General features: G+C 46.3%; 1 protein-coding gene and 1 long non-coding RNA gene across 5 annotated transcripts in view; one reads left to right on the forward strand and one right to left on the reverse strand.

The window, feature by feature from the left end:
- The first annotated feature begins 328 nt into the window (after window positions 1–328).
- Window positions 329–21,530, forward strand: part of dok4 (docking protein 4) — a 55,738-nt gene continuing 34,536 nt past the window's right edge. The window contains exons 1-3 of one of the 4 annotated variants that reach the window (XM_005447839.4): window positions 329–589; window positions 15,135–16,059; window positions 16,145–16,359. The gene's annotated coding sequence lies outside the window, so the exon portion shown is untranslated. Of the gene's footprint in view, window positions 590–12,933; window positions 13,131–15,134; window positions 16,060–16,144; window positions 16,360–20,516; window positions 20,629–21,530 lie in introns of those variants that run through there. The other 3 variants (XM_005447838.4, XM_019361682.2, XM_019361685.2) reach the window with 3 other exon arrangements.
- Window positions 15,557–19,382, reverse strand: LOC112847288 (uncharacterized). Its single transcript, XR_003220746.1, has 2 exons — window positions 16,528–19,382; window positions 15,557–16,450 (listed from the first exon to the last, which is right to left on the reverse strand). It is a non-coding gene; the product is annotated as an uncharacterized LOC112847288 (long non-coding RNA).

Genomic DNA, 21,530 nt, shown 5'->3' on the forward strand with positions numbered 1-21,530 from the left:
TAAAGGATTACATCTGGATTTGTATATAGAAACAAATCTTTACTCTCACAGATGTTATACTATGCCGGCCACTTGGTTATGGCGTTCCATGTATGCCCTGCCTCAGCGGTTCTTAATACATTTCTACATCTTCACAGCAGATCAAATATTTTGTGTGGACGCTTTAAGGGAGACGATGAAATATAAAATCAAGACTTTCCTCTGAGCTGCCTTCTGTTGTGTCTGATGCTGGAAATCAGCGTCGCTTTTTTGCCTGAGCCTTTTTGGGGGGAGTTACGGTAGGAGGCGGGTCCTGCTGGAGCGTGGCTGGCCGGCTGGGCGTGTTTAGTGTGTGTGTGTGTGAGAGAGAGTGTGTGTGTGTGCCCTGTCGGGCTCTCTCCTCCTGTACGGCTCAGCTCAGCTCGGCTCAGCTCGGCCGGGAGGAACGGCGCACACAGGCGCGCGCACACGGACGCTGATCCGCACAAACCGAACCGCCCGCGCGCGGATCCGTTGGATTTACCAGCTGCAGGGAGGAGGCTGAGAGAGCACCGAGAGCCGTCCGAGCACCGGGAGGAACCCCGCCCGGACAGCCGCAGCTGTCAGCCAGGTAACGGAGACTGCAGATGTGCGCGCGCGCATGTGTGGCAGAGTTAGCGGTGACGGCGATGTCCCGTCCGGTTCCGCCAGCCCGGTCTCTTTTGTTAGGTCACAGCGTCGCGTTCATTTCAAGCTCCGTTTTTTTGTCTGTTTCTGTGTTTCCTCGTAAAAACACGATTTTCAATAAACCGACGAACCATTTACAGAAAGTGTTCGGAGAGCACGTTCAGCCATCAGCTGCTGTCTCTCATGTAGGTGGGTTTGTGTCACCTGTGCGGCGTGGACACCTGACATCTGCGCTCTCACTATAGTCGTGATATTTATTTGACTTCGTGGGCATTTTTTCTCTTATCTTCCAGTTTTTGAGGTTTTTCTTATATCCAGTGCGTCAGGAGGTCGAGCAGGTCCGAAGGTTGGTGGTTCGATTCCTGGCAGCTCCAGTGTGCATGACAAAGTATCCTTGGGCGCGATACTAACCCAAGCTGCTGTCTGCGCGTCCATCACGTGTGCGCTGTGGGGGCTCAGGTAGAGGAGAAAAGCGCTGATCTTAAAGACATTCATTAGATTTTATCTACGTTTTTACTCATTGGGCACCTTTAAAAAAAATCTTTCTTTTGGGTCATTTTTCCCGCGTGGGGCTCTTTTGTTGAATCACATTTTGTTCCACTACTTTATGAAGCTGGTATCTTATTTTCTAGGTTGTTTTTAATGTCGTGGCTACATTTGAGACGCATAAATAATATCTTACCTTAATTTCAATTTAATTTCTGCTGGCTTCCTTCTTTGAGCCAGTCCAGCAGAGGTGCTGTCAGTTACACTCAATCACCTAACACTGATCTCCTTGATGTGTGGTGGTCAGGTGGAGGTGTGGACCTCCTCCCTCTGGAGGAAGTGATGCCCCCGTAGGTCCTCCTCCCTCAGTGAGAAATACATGTGAAGCAGAAAGAGTTTGTGTGTTTGTCACTGAATAAAATCCCTAACTGTGGATTTGGTCCACAGTCACAGCTCGTTTGGTGGATGGTGTGACTCCATAGTCATGCAGCTTAATCCTGATCCTGCTGAAAAGTATCACAGGGTGATGTTTTCTCCTGGGACTGCTCCCCGCCTGATAATGGAGCCTCTGCTTTAGAGCTGCTAATGAACCGCGGCTCTCTGTTATCTCAGCAGCCATAAAGTGATGCTGGTAGTGAGTCTGATAATACAGGGGGCTGATGGGGAGAGAAGGGAGGGTTTCCAATGAGAGTCTTTCACGCTGTTACTGCTGGAACATCACAGCGGTGGCAAAATATCATGTGATGGCATTATGGGAAGAAGGCGAGCCGGCAGAGGCAGTGTGACAGTTTGGGGGATCTTCTGCTGGGAAACCATCTACATGTGACTCTGACACGTCCCACCGACGTCAGCACTGTTGCAGACCGTGTACACCCTTTCATGGAAACGGTGCTCCCTGATGGCTGTAGTCTCTTTCAGCAGGATAATGCACTAATGCACAGAAACGGTTCAGGAACAGTTTGAGGAGCACAACAACCAGTTTGAGGTGTTGACTTGGCCTCCAGATTCCCCGGATCTCGGTCCAGTGGAGCATCTGTGGGATGTGCTGGACACACAGACCGATCCACGGAGGCCAACCTCACAGCTTACAGGACTGACAGGACCTGCTGCTGACACGTTGGTGCAGATACCACAGCACGCCTTCAAGGGTCGAACGGGGGCCACGCCTCGACGGGTCAGGGGGAGCGACGCAGGTGGTCATAATGTTATGTCTGGTTGGTGTAGGAATCAGTCCATTTCCCATTTGAGCAGACTTCTATCAGCCATCATCTGAAAATAATTTCACATTTTAGCATTGACGTAAATGTGTCTGGTAGATGGCACAGGAAGTCCAAACCTAACCTGATATAATCAGAGATAAGTTAAACTGACACTGAGGTTAATATTGCACACAGGTGAATTTCAGCAGGTCTTTGTGCCTCCAATTAATCTGGCCTTCATAATTTCATGAGCTGTGTTATTGGGACCTGTCGTCAGCTCTTCATCTCCAACACAAAGCTGAGTCAAATTCATAGATTTATGTCCCTACAACATGAGTAATTGTCAGAGCGCAGACCTCCTGTGCTGATGGATCAGGTGTGCTGTGTGTAATTTACAGCTCTAATGGTGCAAACACGCAGCAAAGGTGAAGGCATCTCGTTAGTTTGACAGATCTACGACACACACAGCAGCCGCCAATGAATCCCGAACGCATGCTTTTATACGGTTTCTGTGTGTGTGTGTGTGTGTGTGTGTGTGCACGTGCATGCAGGGCTGCATATGCTCATGCATATTCAAATCTCAATTTGGGTCTGTGTCAATCATGCCTGTGGGTGTGTGTGTGTGTGTGCATACGTGTGCACCGTGTTTACATCTATGTGGGGACCAATAATTGAAAGTTTACCATACTTGTGGGGACCAACAGCTCTTATGGGGACAAAATCCAGGTCCCCACGAGTTTGAAGATATTTTTGAGGCTCAAAATGTGGTTTTAGTGTCAGGGCTACAGTTGGGCTATGGTTAGGATCAGGGTAAACGGCTAGGGAAAGCATTATGTCAATTAGATGTCCCCACTAAGATATGAAAACACGACTGTGTGTGTGTGTGTGAAGATATATATTTATATATGTGTGTGTGCTTGCGTGTGCTTGTGTGTGCTGTGTGTGTGTGTTTCTCAGTCTCTGGGTGAATGAGTAAGGGGGATACACTGGGGAGCTGGGAGGAGGGAGTGAGGAGAAGCTGGAGGAAGATAAGGAGGAGGACTTCTCTCCGGTGTTTTTCCTGCTCTAATTTGCTCTGACAGCAGCTCCTCTGGCTCAGACTGAACGAGCCTTTACACTGAGGAGAGAGAGAGTGTGGAGTATTCCCACTGTCTCTCTAACAGGCTTTAATTGGTGATGCTACAGTAACTGTATAGACCGGTGTACTTCTGTAGTTCCACTACAAACGTCCTGTTGTGTTTTCGGCTCTTGCTAATTATCCAATATCCCTGCTGCGGATTACAAACCAGCCGATACACAAGTTGAATAATTAGGGCAGCCGGAGCTCTTTGTTATTGTTACTGTGAATTTAAAGTGTTTTCACCACAAATATCCTGCTTCCTGTGCTGCTCTGTAAAACAAATACTTTGAAGTCAAACAGAGTGAAGGAAAAATCACTGCCAGCCAAGTGCGAAGCACCAGGGCTGAAAATGACGACGTACCAGCACACTGTTTGGTCTAAAGAGATCATTTCCCCCCTCATAACCGCTATGTGGTGTGTGTGTGTGTGTGTGTGTGTGTGTGGGGGGGGGGGGGGGGGGGGGGTTGGAGGGGTGGGGGGCATTGTATGATTAGGGGTTTTAGAGACAGGTGGGTGGTGACACAGGCGGCTGTAGCTGCTGTGTGCTAGGCTTCACCTCAGCTAACTGGAGTCCCTGAACTGGACCGTGTTTGTGCTGTTGGAGCCTTACTCCACAGCATGTCTTTATCCTGTCTTCCTTCTCTCACCCCAACCGGTCGCAGCAGATGGCCCCGCCCCTCCCTGAGCCTGTTTCTGTCGGAGGTTTCTTCCTGTTAAAAGGGAGTTTTTCCTTCCCACTGTCGCCAAAGTGCTTGCTCATAGGGGGTCATATGATTGTTGGTTTGTCTCTGTTGTATTATTCTAGGGTCTACTTTACAATATAAAGCATCTTGTTGCGCTGTATAAATAAAGTTCAATTGAATTTTCAAAGACATCATATGAGCAGTAATATGGCTGCTGTGAGGTTACTGTACCTTTTAGGTGTTAACGGAGCACTGATTAGCAGGTATCTGGTGCTCCCATACAGGATGTGGGTGCAGACGTATATTTAGCTAATATTAGCTCCTAACGTAACCCTCTCGTCCAAATATGGTGCCTCCTAGCTCAGAAGTGGCTCTGACATGGCAGGTAGCTGGTAACGTTGTAGCGTTGACTATTTTTAAATCAAACTGCCTTTTAAGATTGACGTTGTGATGCCCCGCCTGCATTAACACCTGTATTAAGCAGGTAAATACCTGCCCTCCTGATTTGGAGGTAATGTTGCTCACTTTTGCCTTCTTGGCTACATGAGCTATCCCACTAAGGAGGAAGTGGTGATCATCCAGGATATTCAGACTTGTTGGTAAGGTTAGTGCTGTTAATGACCTGCATGGTGTGTGAATTTTAAAGTGAGTCAAACTGCTTTTCCTGACAGTGGGAGCCAAAGGCAGTGACATGAAATATTAAAGTTTGTGAGGTGAACGGAGATATTGTTGTTTTTGGTGTTTGCAGCAGTGTAACAGCATAACTATGGAATGTCTTCATATAACAAATGAAACCTGACAGCCACATCCTAAAAACACTCTGCTGGTGGAAGCTGTTTGACTCGCTGCAGAGCCCCGTGTGTCACCTGTCTGATGATACATTACAGGTGTGTGTTTGTCTCGTCCTGCACGCTATCATTTCAGCTTATTACAGCCTTTTTCGGGTGCCGGCAGACTGATTATTAGGCTTCAGATGGACCTCTGCTTTATGACGTCTGCCAGACTTGTGTAAGCACGCATGCACATTTGTGCACGTGCACATAAGCGTGCTGTGGCTTTAGTCTGAAGCTGTTATCGCTCCACCGTCTTCCATCAGAAATCTTTACTTGAGCACTTTGTACAGTGAGATGAGCACAAATACGTGTGTCCAGCAAACATTCTGAGTAACACTGGAATAACTAATGTTGACTAGGAGGAAGTTTGTGCAGAAGATGCTCGCTGTCCATTTCAAATGGATCACGGTGGTGAAGTCCAGCCGTCTCTTCCAAAGCCAGGTGGACTTCTCGCTCTAACTCTTCAGACCAAGAAGTCACAACATCAGGATGTTTTTCCTGTGGTTTAGCTTCTCCCAGAGTCTTTTGTTTCATTTTATTGTAATCAATAAAAGATCAGATAAACAATTGTTGTCGAGCAGAGCTGGAGATTACACATCTGACAACTTTTATTTTGGAGCTGTTCTTCAACCAGAACTCCCCCCTGTTCAGCATGGGGGGGTCATCCTTCTATTGATTAGTCCAAACTGAAACCAAACAATGTTCTTACTTGTGAGAAATATGCAAAAAAAAGTCATGAAAACCTGCAGACATCCTGAACACCGAGCTCCCTGCAGGTTTATAACATCAGCTGTTCAATTTATCGAACATTAACTTCAGATTCCATTTTGGCTTCCAGCAATTATTAAACCAACATATTTGAGGGAAAAATCAAAATTTAGCTCGTTTTGGAATAATTGTCTTATTTTGGCCCTCAGCATCTCTTTGTTTTCCCTCAGTGCTCGTGGATGTCGAGTCTTTCTGACCGCAAGCTTTTCACAGCCAAATTAGTTGCTGCCAGATGTCATGTTTGAACAAAGACATGTGATATTTGGTGTTTCTTCCCTCATTTTGCATGTGAAAGACATTTATGGTGCAGTGGAGTTTCAGCTGAGGAGCAGCAGCACAGGTTTTGTTAGACGCGGAGCAGCAGATGGATGATAGGAGGTGGAGGGTAAACGCTTAGGAGAGATGGAGGAGGTGAGGGAATGACATTGCTGTGACTGATAGCTGTGGGACGGGGGGTAGTATGTCATCGTGTAGCACCCTATGGGTGCATATGTCAGCTGTCACAGCAGTGTGGTTACACCGTCCACCCTGGAGAGTTTTCTCAGACTGGTCTGTGCTCCGTGCTGTGGAATCAAACGTCACTGTGGCATCACGTTCGTTTTTAAAGGGATCTAACCTGAAACATGATGATCAGTGACTCATACAGGGTTCCACATACTGACGAGAAACCTCATGATGGTGCTCTGGAGTCTGGAGCTGAGCTGATCATGAACTGATCTCCAAAAGGCACAAAGGTGAAACACAGAGTTCAGCCCCCCACCTGTTCATGTAAAGGTTTGATTGTAGCCGTGATGGGATTTCTAGTTCACGGAGGTTCTTTAGCTCATTTCAAACAGAGTTTTGATCATGCTGATGAGTTTTGGTCTCTTGGTTTAGTCCTTTGATTATTTTATTATATATATATATATTATTAGGTATCCTCTTTTCTTTTCTTTTTTTTATCTCTTAGCCCTGAAAGGCTGATTGGGTATTGTCCTCACGCCACCGTGCAGGTGGGCGGTGGCGTGGACACCCAACACTGTGAACATGATCCATCCATCCTCCTCTGTAAACCTGAAGATGGTGGCAGCAGGCTAAGCGGCTAGTCCAGATGTGCTTTTCCAGGCAAGATTTTCCGCCTCCTCCTGCAGGATCCCGAGACGCTCCCAGAAAGTTCTGGGTCACAATGAGAGCAAAGTTGTAATAAACTAGAATAATCCTTCAAAGATTTCCGTGTGGGGAGGTGTTCACGAAACCTCGAACCTTACATCCTCCTTTCTTTGCCCTTTCGTGCCCCCGTCCTCTCACCGCCTGCTTGTTTTCTTTCTGTTTCCTCCTCAAATAAACGAGACGAGCGACTTATTTAAGTGAAAGCAGCGGTGCATTTGTAGAATGGCTGACTATCAGTACAAGTGGAGCAGAGAGAGCTCTCTGTGTTTTTACTGCAAAGGATTGTGGGTGCACTCAGCTTCTGGTTGACTGGCCTTGACGGAGAGAGAGAGAGAGAGAGAGAGAGAGTCTGTAATTAGTGCTCAAGGCCAAACAACTGCCACATTCCACATCTGTAAATGACAGAGTGTCTCTCTCTCTCGCTCTCTCTGTCTGTCAGTGTCTCTCGCCCTCCAGTTGTTTCAGTGTGTAAACCTCCAGAGGACAGATAAGTGCTTCACTCCTCTCTCTCCTCCTCTTCCTCCCCCACTGACACAAATCCCTTCTTCTTATTAAGCTGTGAATTTACCGTGCAGCTAGTTTTTGTGCACGAAGCAGCTGCCGTCACTCGATCCCATGTTACAGCTTCTTCTTCATGTGTCTGTGTTGTGTTTTCTGTGCAGTGTATTAACTATACTCCATCTGTATGCTTACGAAAGTGTGTCGTTTACAGAAATCATCACAGAAAGTGAGACAAAAGTGTTTTTTATTCCTCATCTTTCACCTGCGTGCAGCTGCATTAGCTGCCTTGATTAGAGCATTAAATGGCTTTTTATCAGTAATAAATTTTATCATGCTCACAGGTATGATTAATACGCATAAAAATGCACCTACCAGGCCAAAAGGTGAGCGTAACCCAGTCTGATAACACAACAGCTACAGCTGAGCCAGGTTTATAATCCCAAAACAAGCTTTCTCAATGTGGCTAACACCATAAAACTGATTTATTCAACCAGACAAACATCTTCACATCATGCAGTTTGTGCCTCAGTCGACCCGAACACTGTGTCAAACTTTTACACAAGTGTATTTGTAGCCCCAGCGGAGGACCGAGCTCAGAGCATTCACAGATTTCCTCCACACGAGGAGTCCACATCACAGGATACCAACACACAAAACAGTCATTCAGATCAACTGGACACAAGCAACAACAACACAAATGTCCTTGGTGCTCTGTAACCAGCATTCTTAATGCGCTCTCCTCCACCCCTCTGTCTAACGTGCAGGAGCAGGTAGGGAGTGCTGCGCCTTGGTCTCGGCGGCCAGTCCACCACAGCTCCTGCATGTCTCCATCTCCAGTAAATGAGGTGACAACAGCCCGCTGAGCCTGCTAGTCGGAGGAGGAAGCTGCCTGCTAATCATTTCTGTGGAGTGATAACACCTGATAACCGCCATGTAATGGGCTGATAACATTTAAACAGGTGGCTGTATCACAGGTGCGCCGCAGCGCCGTCCTTAAGCAGCTCCGACACACATTTCCATCTTTGTGAGATGCATTTTTAAAAAGTCACAAAGGTTTTGGAAAGAGCCGTAAACATCAGACTGCAGCTGATCTCAGATCAGTGGAAACAGCTCATCGGTGCCTTGATTCCTGTTTTTATTGCTGGACGGTGTCGAGTATCTGCAGACTTTCCTCTCCTGCCTTTACCGACGTCCACATAAATAAAGAAATAAGTTTGGCTTCATCTGCATGAACTCCAAGTCAACTGAAATCATCCTGTCAGCTGTCCCTAAACGCAGGCGTTTGTATAAATTCAGCAGTAGATTTGATTCTTCTTTGAAGGTGAAACAGCAGACTGATGTGCTCACATCTCGGGCTTCTCTTCTCTCTTTGGTTCATTAAGGCTGAGCGTACATTAGAAGGCAAGCGGTGTCGTTTACCATCAGAACTTTTAAACATCTCGTGCCCAAGGTGAGCCGAGCAGCGAGGCAAAGTTTCAAAGTTCAGCTGAATTCATATCTGCAGAAAAAAGTCACCTGACGTGTCGTCAGCTCGTCTCCTGATTGTTCTGTCACATGAAGGCACTTTTTGTTCATCACACCTTTCATGTACTAGCTCGTCAACGCACCAACTGTTCCTGCTTCCTCTCATTTGCTTCCCATCACAGAAGGTTGTTTAGTTCCAGCAGGTGTCCTCAGGTTGAATACTTTTGACCTCGCCGGTGCATTAACACAGCTGAACACATGTGACAGGAAGCTTTCGCTTTAGTTTCTCCAGGACAGAAACTAAAGCTGCCCTTTGTCACAAACTCTGTTCATAAATTTTATGGTCAGGATTTCCAGAATTTCTAGCATAGTCAAGGTAGAAGGATCTCATCTTTGCAGATGATGTGGTTCTGTTGGCTTCGTCAGGTGGTGGCCTTCAGCATGAGAAGCAGTGCCTCCATGTCTGAATCTATGGCCTTCAGCCAGTAATGGGTGGAGTGCCCAGTATCTCAGGGTCTTGTTCACAAGTGAGGAAATTGACAGATTCGGGCCATGGCTGCAATGATGCAGACGCTGCACCGGTCCATCGTGGTGAACAGAAAGCTGAAGCAAAGCTGTCCATTTGCCTACATCCTCTCCTGTGGGTGGCTGGCCTCTCCTTAGACACATGGTGAGGAGTTCAGTCATTTAAGAGGGGTCATAGCAGCCTCTCTAGCTGAGGTAGTTTGGGCATCTGACTAGGATGCCTCCTAGGTGAGGTATTCTGGGCATGCCCTCCTGGGAGGAGGCCCTGGGGCAGACCCAGGACTCAATGGAGTCTCTCAGCTGGTCTGGGAATGTTTCAGTCCTCCCTCAGATAAGCAGCAGGAGGTGGCTGGTGAGAGGGAGGACTGGGTTCTCTGCTTGGGCTGATGCCCCTGTGAGTGGGCCCCGGATGGATGGATGGATGGATGGATGGAGGTGGTTTTGTCTGTTTCATCAGTTTTACATCCTGGCTGGTGTTTTTCTGCATCAGTCAGACTGTGATGTGTGCTAATAGAGTACATTTAAATGTATTTGAATGTAAAATCCAAAAGGATGCTTGAGTGAGTCCCTGTCCTGAAAGAAGCAGGCATGAGCTGCTGGTTTGGGTCTTCTCATAGAACAGCTGACAGGAAGGAGAGAGCAGAATCACACTCGTCCTTCGAGACGGCCTCAGAGGTCACGGCGGGACAAAAAAGTCCTCATATGTTGTTTTGTGAGTTTACTCATTTCATTCTTCAACCTCCTCCTCAGAGAGCATCACTTTAAAGCAGGTCATTGTGTGTGTGTGTGTGTGTGTGTGTGTGTGTGTGTGTGTGTGTGTGGTGATTTGCTGCTCAGACACTCCTCCCAGTGATGGATGGAAGGTTCCTGGCTGTCTGTCTTCGGTGTCAAACTGATTTCTGATTGGCTGGCGTTGTATCAGCCTGCATGTGACAGTCTCCACAGAGAGAACTCAGCTGATAATAAATCATTCTTTTTGTTTTTGATAGCGAGTCAACAGAGCAGCAGTGTGATGTATATTTCATCTGCACCTGCCTGAAACCTGAAATGAATCAATGTGAGCCAATGAGAGGGAGTTTATGAAATGACGCTTCACGTCTGAGACTTTTGATTTGAAAATGTCCTTATGTGATCACTGATTACCTGTCGTGGGATACGTACCTTTCCCTAGTGACCAAAGGTTGCCAGGGGATCGTTAGTTGCTCTCGTTGACATGCAGGCGGATGAATCACTGCAGCTCAGTCATGAAGCCATGATTGAGACTGAAGCTCATTACAGAGACGCCGAGTACTGAGGTGCCGGTGTGTAACGGTCGACGACTGCGGAGCTCCGAGCCATTATCATCCGCACAGACTGTGAGCACCAGGAGCTTCGTGTCTGAGCAGGTCTCAGTGCTTTGGTGCATGTAGTAGGTTCTCTACCAATCAGAACGTACCATTGGATAAGACACTGAGCTGCCCACAATGCATCACAGTATGTGAATGTTAGATGAGCTGCTTGGATGATTGGGTGAACGAGACTCGTAGTATAAAGCGCTTTGAGTAGGAAAGCACTATATAAGTATAAGTAAGTCTATGATGTCTGATGTTTTGGTGGTTACACGCTGCGTGTCCATAGAACTGCTTTGGTGGTTGCTGTCTGCTCTGCAGCACAAAGATGAATGAAAGAGGGCAACGATGCTGCAGCTGTTCACCCGTGCTCTGTCGTGTTTCTGTGGCTGACGTGTGCGATTACCGTCGGTGCTGCTGAGTCACGACCTGTCACACTCTGACAGCGGGGATGAGAGCGCCGGGTGTGGGCTGCGTGCTCGCGTTGGAGTCTCTGGGCGGTTTTCCTGGCAGTGATCTGCTTCTGGTGGTTGTGTTTTGGAGCGAAGCAGTCGTTGATTATTACATTAACGCGGCGTGGACTCGCACAAACTGCGGTCGCAGCATAATCGAGTCGTTATTTTTCTGCACACGTGGTGCTGATGAGCCGATAAAGCAGCTGCTGCCTGAGTGTCTGAGTCTCTCCTGGAGCGTGACTGCAGATAAGGAAAGAATGGAAAGCAATGTTCAGACATTTGGGAAAATATGCAAGTTTGTTTTTTTAAATTCTGCAGTCAGATCAGAAGATTAATAACTGTCTCGTCTCTATAACGGCACCTGTGTACGTTGGTTTGGCACAAAGACTGAAACTGAGGTGAAACTGTGAAGTTCCTGCGTATGATGACAGAAAGTGACCGGCTGTAATCGCGTATTTGTAGGTTTCAGACTGTGAAACAGGCCAGACATGTGTGGTTTATTGAAATGCTTGAATTTATTGTAGCATGCGTCCCTCACAGAGCCTCAGTTTGGGCCACACGAGGCTTCACAGCTCAGAGCAGCCTGACGGCGGCAAAATTACGACTCTGTCATTTTGTTGTTGTTGTTTCTTTAAATCTCACATTGTGTTTCAATGGTTACTTTTCATAGAAGAAAATAAAAGCAAAGTATTGTTGCAGATGTCGTTTGCCTGTGCCGTAGAGCTTCCTGCGGTGACACTGACGCACTTCAAAGTTGATGTAGCAGAAACACTTTGCAGTATCTCTTCCTGTCTGTGGCTCCGTATCTGCTGGATTCAGAGTGATGACAGAACTTCTGATCTTCAGATTCATGGCCGTCTCGCAGGTCTAGTTTGGCCACTGTAGCGGGCGAATATCACCGTGACGACAGCAGCTAAAATCTGTCAAACACGAAACAAAACAAAGTGTGCAGAGCGCTCGGTTTGGGCTTCATATTTAGAGATCAGTGGGATAATGTAGGTAAAAGACTTTGATCTGTATTGAATTCATTGAATTTCCATCGTCTTCAGTTCTTTAAGAACCACTGAAGATAAAATGCTCCTTTCAGTTTCTTGCTCTAACAGATTTGTCTTGTGTTAAACTCTGCAGACATGCAGAATAATTAGAGTCTTTCAGTGCATTTGTCGCCATTATAACCCTTAAAAAAGCTTTATTGTTTGGATTCATCAGCATATCAGTGAGTCACAGGTGAGGATCAGCTGCAGCATGTAGGTTGGTGGTGTTTATTACAGATGTCTTTCACTACTTTCAGAGTTTGAATACATGCGTGTGGACCACTCCTGCTCAGGTGAGACGTGATACGGTGGCAGCTTCCATGTGACCCCCACTCCCACAGTGTCATCATTATCCCAGTTATGACAGCAAAACGATGTAATTGATAGACTAAAAAATCATTTGAACTCCTATCTGCATGGAGCTCCACCTGAACCAGTTTGCATTTGAAATGTGAAATTCCATGTTGACGGTACCGAGCTGCTGCACACCCAAGAAGCCATCCATGCTTTTTCTGAGAGAGCTGAAGCAGGTTAGACGTTTGATTTGTTTCATGATACTCTTGATAGAAAGCTTCATTATCCAGCAGATGCCTGGAGAACTTGGAGGTCAACATTAAAGGAAAAGTACTTCAACTCCAGCCGTCCCTTCAGCGCCTGATGGTTTAGAACCATTGATTTAGTCTCCTCCCCACTCTGCTAATTTATGAAGCCCTCATCTGGTGCCAATAAAGCAGCCATTGAGGTGAAGGGAAATAAAGAAAGCGGGAGAGTGTGACTGCTGGCCTCGTGTCAGAATCGATGTGGACGTCACTGATGATTCGCGTGTTTTTGTTTTAGTGGAAACTCGTAAAAAGTGACGGAGAGACGGCAGCTTAACCACCAATTACAGCCTCTGATTGTCTTTGGTCCAGAACGGCGATGATGATCCGAACACGGACAGGTTAATCAGCCGTGTGTGTGTGTGTGTGTGTGTGTGTGTGTGTGTGTGTGTGTGTGTGCGCGCGGTGCCTTTGGTCTGTATGTTGTGTAAAACAAACCTCTCCTTCGATCCTCCTCTCCACCTGTTTGTGTTTGACAGCAGGTGTCTAATATCTGTGGACAGCTCAGTGGTCCATCACAGCGCGGACAGATGGTGTTCGCTGGCCAACACCCTCTTCCTCCATCCTTTTTTCCTTCCTAGATTCCTTCTTTCCTTCCTTCCTACATGCAGTCCGAATAAAGGCACGTCCCTCAGTAGCCTTGAACTTTGAAAGCCCTCACCAGACAGCAGCAGTTGCCAAGGAGTTAGTGCTACCCACTGTGCCCTGTGTGTGTGTGGAGCAGTGTCACTGTGGGAGCAGCAGCTCTCTTTGGGTTTAGCTCTGGTTTGTGAGGAGCTCTCTAGCGTCTGCAGCTGACGTGCATTGATGAGTTCTGTGTGGATGTTTTGCAGCTCCTCTGATTGTTTTTTGGTCTTCAGTTGTTTTTATTGTTTCATCATTCATGCTGTTTTTGAAGCCCTTTTTCTATTTATGAAAAATATTCGAATTTGATAAAGAGAATTATTTCAGTCAAGCACCAACCTCTGAGGCTGAAAATGAAGCCACCGCTGATGTGGGGACACCTGCAGTTCCTCAAATGCCCACTAGAGGCTCCAGCAGTGAGTCAGTCCCCATAGACTCCCATGTTAAAACTTTCCAGCAGAATAAACATGTTTACAGCCTGATACACAAACTGATTGGTCTCTGTGGGTCATGTCAGCTGTTTCAGACCTGCTTTGGCCTCTAAGCATGATCTTAAATCCATTATAGATATTTTACTTAGAAATGATTTAAACTGGGACTGAATTTCAGCAACCTCAAAATGTTTTAAGGACTTGTGCGACTCCTTAAACCTTGTGTAACTTATAAATTCTCCTTCAAGGTCAAATTCCTCACTGGGATATTTTGCAGTGACGTTAGTGCTCAATGTGCAGTCCCGTGTGGTAATAAGCTGTTGTAGTTTTACATGAAACTTGAATGTTTTAAAGAGCAAGTATGATGCTGCAGTGATTCCAGATGTTGAAGTGACCTTGGATCATTCATCTATTTCTAATAAACTCGGTCTTTAGCTGATTGAAGAACATTTAGAATCTAAATAAATTAATGCACTTTAATGGTTAGAAAATCCAAATCAGCGTTTTGTCCTAAGAAAACTGAAATAACCCACCAACAGGAAACAGCATTGTGCTGCTTTATTCACCTTATGTGTCTTTAATGCAAAGGTTCCAAAACGATCTTGTAAACTGAAGTTTATCTGTGTAGAAGGACGTGAATCTGATTTTCTCGCGCTAACTAAAGGAGTCCTGCAGGGTTTCAGGACGCATTTTATTTGCTTTAATAAAAAACAAAAAGTCTTGTCAGGAAGCTCGAAGTGAAATAGTTTTTACTTTGGGAATAACTCCTCCCTCCTGAGTCTTGACTCAGTGCATCATGTATCTCATGTTTCAGAACAAATGTGAAGTCTGCTCATCTTTGCAGACTTGGTTTGGTGGCGCGGTCCTCTCCTCCACTGGGAAAACAACAGTTTCTTACTGTGTTCACTGAGTTTGTGTGGCTGCTACCTTGCCCAGGTCTCAGGTCTCAATTCTACGATTTTAATTGGATGTTACTGAGGACTAATTAACAGGTGTGTGTGTCTGCTTGCTGCTCCCACGCAGTCTGTGCACGCACACTGATAAATAAAGTTGGCTGACAGCTCAGCGCTCCATCGTCACTTCCTGCTCAACAACCAGCATCAGCTGAAATGCTAACGCTCAGGCTTTAAACTACCTGTCGGCGTGTAATAAGTGTTTTCCATGTACATAAGCATAAGGACATTAAAGATGCAGTTCGTCCTGTTACTCATTGAAACTGACCAGCGTGAAGGTCACGTCATCACAGCAGTGAACAAGACACAAAACCAATTTGCTGTTTAATTTTTACAGCAAATGAACGTGATGGAGGTGGATCAGAGCCAGATGACCGAGTCCGCTGCTGCAAGAGAAACGGCACAAATGGAGCCGATGACTGGACGGTGCCGCTGCCATGGGCCGGGCTGCAGCAAGTGAAGCTGAGTCTGCACTCAGCTCCAGCTGTGCAGGTGCTCCGGCGGAGCCGTCGTCTCAGGGCTCGGCTCTCCGTTTGTTTGTAGCAAGCAGCCAGCCTGCGTGTGTCATTTATAGAGGCTGGTCGTTTAGCCTGGGAAACCAAACAAACACTAACCAGGTTTTCTGTGCTGTGCAGTCCAGTTACGGTGAAACAGGCTTTGGGTGTATAATGCTCTCTGTGTGGACTGCAGGAATCCAAGTTCTTCACTGAAATGGTTCAAATTATACTTGGAGGACAAATGTTTCTGAGGCTCCCCTACACAGACATAATGCTTAATACCAATATTATATTAGGTCCTTTCAGAATATTAATGTAACAGGTTGACAGTGCTGTGCTGGGCCCGGCGTTATGTTTCTATGTTAGCAATTAGAAATGTTCAGCAGATTTAAGAGATGGAAGCTTGTTTGCACTCAAACTTCATTTATCATCACTGGTGTAAATTATTTATCAGCGGCGTGTTGTTCGGTACATTTTTGCTATTTTAGCATTTCAGAATTAGCTTCCATTTCAGGGCTCACTGCGAAGTCAGGCTGAAGCTTTCAGATATCTGCCAATAAAAGTGCGGGACAGGCTGAAGCTCTATTATGCATGACTGTATGAACACAGGCTGGCAGCAGTTGAGTGGAAGCAGAGTGGAGGATTGATAATTCAGTTAAAAACATGAAACCAAATCGTCGCCGTCAGGACGCAGAGCTCTGCGCATCGTCTGCTTCCAGCAGCTCCTGATGACATTTGTCTTCAAACTGCGGGAATGATTCACAGGTGAGAAAATGTCAGCTTGTTTACATCCAGCGGCGACGCTGTCGTGGGAAAAGTCACGTCATGAATGAAACATTTCGTTTATCAGGTTCAGCGGCACGAAATCGAGCAGCGGGTCAGGACTGTTCTCGGCACAGGTGGTCGTCCCCGGCGGGAGAAACAGGAACGTGGAGTGAAATGAACTCGAGACACTTTGTCACCTACAAAAACAGTTTGCACATCAAATATCAGGGACGCCACAGATTAAACCTCGATGCTCCAAACTCCTGATCCTGGGAGGAGGGCGTGCCCATCCCGACTTTGGTAAGACCACCGTGCTGCGTAAGAGTCACGTCGAAGGAATCTACCGTGACCCAGATAAGATAACTGGGACGTGAACACGTGCACAGGTGCGCTTAAAAAGGCAGGCAGAAAGAAGCAATTAAGAAAAATCCCGACATTTAAAAAAAGGCGAGGATGTCTCAGACTAACCTAGATAGCAAAGTGTGTGCAGCCCAGATCTGATCCACAAATGTTTATATATCACAGGTTACTCCTGTATGTGCTGCTGGTGGCCAGGTGTGTGTCAGAGGTTAGTATGACTCTTCCTGCCTGCAGCAAAGTGTTTCTACAGTGAAGGGGAGCACTTTATTGTGTCCCGCACTAACCTGAGCGCAGCAGAAAAAGCAGAGGCCTGAATGAGATCCCTGCAGCAGCTGCTCTGTATCGACACGTCTCTCTGCCTGTTTCAGAGCCGGCGACGTCACGCCGAGCGACCAAATGAACATAATTGGCACTTTGCTGTCACCGTCACTGTACTCTGTGCTGCACACTGATACTATACACCCGGCCGTCTGGGGAGGTTTAACGTCCTAACGTGTCATCAGTCCTGCTGACCAAATCACATCTTTTCAGACGAATGCAGTTATTATTTCTTCCTGAGTGCTGCCTGTGTGTGTTTTTTCTCAGGCCAACAATGAATTCAGATATTTCAGCTTCTGCTGGGAGAGCTGCGAGCTGTTTGTCGCGTTTTCTCTGAAATGAAAAAGTGTGTCTGACGCGTCGCCTCGTGAAAGATAGCTCAAAGTGCTCGTGGCGGAGTCGGTGTGTTGGTCATGTGTGCACGTCACCATCTGATATGAGACTGGAGACGGAGTGTGTCTCTGTCTGTGGCCCCTGTCCGTGTGTGTGTGTGTGTTTATCCCCATCCTTATCTGTGACAGATAGTTATAAGCAGACAGACTGACGCTTTCCCAAGTGTTAGCCTTGGGGCGGACTGGGGAGAGGCATGAGGGTGTGTGTGAGTGTGTGAGCGTGAGGCAGAGGGAGGAAAGAGGAGTATCTGAATTTCTCTCTTTAATATCCGACCTCCACACTCCGAGTTTGTCTTTTTTTTCATGTCATGCGCTTTTCTCTCATCATCTCGTCTTGTTACGTCTTGAGCTCGTGCACCAGCCCTCCTTTTTTTGCTTTTTTAACATCAGACATACAAAAACACCAATGCTGAAACACTGAAACCTGGAGTTCCTCTACTGTCCAGCAGAGGCAGCAGTGAGTCAGTCCCCATAGACTTCCATGTTAAAACAAACATGTTTACAGCCTGATACACAAACTGTTTGGTCTGTTTCCCTCCTTCATAACACCTGTACTATAACTCACCTGGTTATATTGTATTAAGGCCTAAAGTTTGCATTATTAAGGGCGTGGCCTCTGTGACTGACAGGCGGATGGTGACACAGGTGGCTGTAGCTGCTAGCTGTCTGCTAGCTTCACCTGAACTGGACCTGTTACTGTAATAACAGACCGTCCAAGAAGGCGGAGCTCCAGGTTTGGTGCACAGTGAACTTTGATGATTTTAATTGGATGTTACTGAGCACCAATTAGCATGCACCTGTGCCTGAGTGATGTCCATGTACAGTCTTTGGAGGCAGACTGGTAATCAGTCTGACTAGCATTAGCTGATAGCTTAACAGTCCTTCTTCCTCCAGTTATGGCCAACCAATCACGGCTGTTTCTAGCTTTATGAAGTCTTTGCCTGTTTGTCCTTCGTTAAACAGTATTTCAGAATAATATTAATTAAAATTTCTAAAAAAAAATCACATTTTAGCTTGAGACAGAATCCTGCAGACAGAAATATTTCTCTATGCATTGGTCAGTTTTGAGATTTTGGGGTATTTTGCTTTGACGACCTAACAGCCTAACGATTTAAACAAAGATATAAAAGCTATAAAGTTCTCATTTCAGCCTCAAATTCATGTTTTCGAAGCATTTTACTGTTGATTACAGACCTAAATGGTACGTGGCCACACTCGAAAAATTATTTTTCACCCTGAATAAACACGAGGCAACAATTTTGATCAAAGGATTATTTATTGTAATGTTTAATCTTCAGGGAAGCTGACCGCTATAAACCGAATGTATGAAAATCAAGTACACTATATCTGATTAGATTCCATTCAAATTCATATTTTACAAAATTACATGTAATTAAAATAGGCAAAGTCAGGATTTTGGGCATGAATTTTTTGAGTGCATCAAGGCTAAAATCAGTAAATATGAAGAGCTTTATGTTCCCTGTATGTCAGTATTTTGACATGTTGGGTTTTGTGAGTATATCAGGGTTCACCCTAACCCTGGGCTGCAGTTTGGAACCTGCTATAAAAACTTGGTTCCTCATACGTTAAAACTGACAGTAAATCATACACAGACATAAATGCCACAGGCAAAATTTGCTTTGTTGCTGGAACTACTAATTTTAAATCCAAGAATCAGGGGGAGGCTCACATGTCTGCTCTCATGTCTTACTGTTGTCTGTGTGCGTTTCAGTGTTCGTCATGGCTGCAGGACGGATGAATAAATGAACCACTCTTTGCATAAAACATAAGAGCAAATAGGAATTAAACCTCTTGTCATTTGCTCACTCACAGTGGGATGAAGTGAAACAGGGAGCAGATTTCATTGTCAGATAAACAGACTGTAAATGTTAGAAGGCGTTCACTGAGGCTGCCGGTGATGCAGCCTGAGGGAGACCGGAGAGCATCTTCCTCCTAATCAGAGCTGCTCAGTAACGCTCAGCTTCGCTCTCAGGTCCTCGGGCTCAGTGACAGATCCTGCACACACTGAAATGCAGCGTCGTTTCTTCCTCTGCTCCGACGCCGGAGCCGTCAGTCTGTTCGTTCCTCGCTAAAATACTGCAGACGAGGCGATTGTGAGCTCTGGAAATGAACTGTGTCGTGACCTTCTGTCACATTAGAGGCCACTTATAGTCCTAACTGTACAAACACAGAAGCATAGAAATGTCCATGCTTTATCATTCCACTCAGTTTTATTTACACAGCGCCACATCACAACAACAGTCACCTCAGCAGCTTTGTATTGGAGATTATGTATCGGAATTTCAGGAGCGGGACCACGCCTCCAAACATGCTCCTTCCGGTTGTCATCGATATAGGTTCCCCCAGTTCTGCAAGCGGTCCATTCCTCGTTTATGTGCCCCACCCTCCCTCCCTCCTTGTTTTCAATTCTTTAACTTTATTTCTATTTAGTACACGGGGATCTGCCAGGCCCGGGAGCCGTCGCCGGTCCCCTTCGAGGCCTTCCTCAAACCGCAGCTCAGTTCATGTCCAAGCATTCACCTTTACCTACTAAAACGCTGTCAAACCTCAAATGAGGACGTGGGGCCAGCTAGTGAATTGTAAGATAAAGAAGCTACAATAATACAAAGAAAGCCCCGACGAGCAAGCACTTTGGCGACAGTGGGAAGGAAAAACTCCCTTTTAACAGGACGACCAGCAGAACCAGGCTCAGGGACAAAACTTAGAGGACGTGTATTTGTGAATCAGACTCAACATTTTTTACCGGGTCAAACCCATAAATGCTCTCACTTTCTCATGAAGAGCTGTGGGCTGGTTTGGACAGACACAGCTGTGTAATGAATGTAATGTGATGCTATGGAGTGATGCGTAATGTCACGGTGTTACAGACTCATAACACTCATTAAGAACACAGACTGCCTTTCCAGCAGGCCTGTATCCACGTGCACTCAGACAAACTTGATTCCTGCCACAGCTGCAGATTTAACTCGGGGTCAGGTTGGACCAATAAAGGCAAATATCTTCACAGCTCCGTGGTCCTGTCACCGTTTCTCAGCAGTCTGCACAAACAGCAGCTCCTTCATCTTCTTCTATTTTTCATTTCATTTCCACTCCACAGGGTGGGCTTTGCCGATATCCAGACAAGGATCGATAAACCCAGCGAGAACAGTCCAGATGATATCGAGGCCTCGTGCGTGTCAGAATTCATGCAGGCTTTTAGATAAATCACCTGACGTCCTGTAGATACGCAGATTGTGTTCAAAAGAAAAGAAAAGATCAGAATAGAAAGGAAAACCAAGGAGGTGGAAGGTGTGTGTGTGTGTGTGTGTGTGTGTGTGTGTGTGCGGAAAGGAAAAGTGAAAAGAAGAGGAGGCGAGGAGACAGGCGTGCAGGAAAGGAGGCTGATTGCCCGACTGATTTCATGAGTCACTTCTCTGCAGGCGAGAGGCTGGAGAGACAGGTGGCTGTGCGAGTGTGTCCCCCCGGCTCACTGTGATATGTGAGTAATTTTATTAGGGGTGTGTGTGTGTGTGTGTGTGTGTGTGCAGCCCGAGATGCTGGCCAAATGTGATCTTTGATGTACACTCGTGCCAGCCCGGGAAGGAAAATACTCAGGAGAGTATAAAGGTCAGCACACTCACACACACACACACACTCTCACACACACACACACACACACACACACACACACACACACACATATATGAATGTCAGCCTGTTGGGGATTTAGTAGCTGCCAGATTTTTTGAAAGGAACAAAATATTGAAGCATCTTTGTGTCGTGTTTGCTGTGAAATCGAGTGCAGAGAAACAGACAGTTAAAGAGACGGCGCGTTATTACTCGCTGTAAACAAAAGAGAAAGGGCAGCTGAGGCCAGTCCGCAGCGTAAACACAGTCCATAAGTGATCAATTTCAAAAGCTCCGAGAGAGACTCCAGGACAAAAAACAGGAGAGACGCCCTGAGGATAATAAGACACAGGTGAACATCAGTGAGAGAGGGAAGGAGAACTAGAGCGGGGGGGGGGAGACACAGAGGGAGGGGATAAGAGGTCAGGACAAATATGCCGCGCTTTAACGTAGTACGCTACGGGCCAGATTTACTCACATGCTACGCCAGCGCAAAGTGTAAGAGGCGGGAACTCAGGTGTACACCAACTGTAGTTAACGTTTTGACTGGTGTGTCATTAGTTCATGTAGCTGTGATTTACAGTGTGAGCAGTTATCAGAGCAGCATATGTCTGTGGCTACACCAGGATTTAAACCTTCAAAATAAAACAGGAAGTGGGAAACTGAAAGGATAACAGTAAGGTCCAGAGAGAAGTCACACAAACCAGGAGAAATCTCAGAGTCGGCGATGGAGCAGATGAAGTCTGACACAAAGACCATGAAAGCGCCTGCCAG

This window comes from Oreochromis niloticus, linkage group LG1 (assembly GCF_001858045.2).
Source record: "Oreochromis niloticus isolate F11D_XX linkage group LG1, O_niloticus_UMD_NMBU, whole genome shotgun sequence".
Lineage (NCBI taxonomy): Eukaryota > Metazoa > Chordata > Actinopteri > Cichliformes > Cichlidae > Oreochromis > Oreochromis niloticus.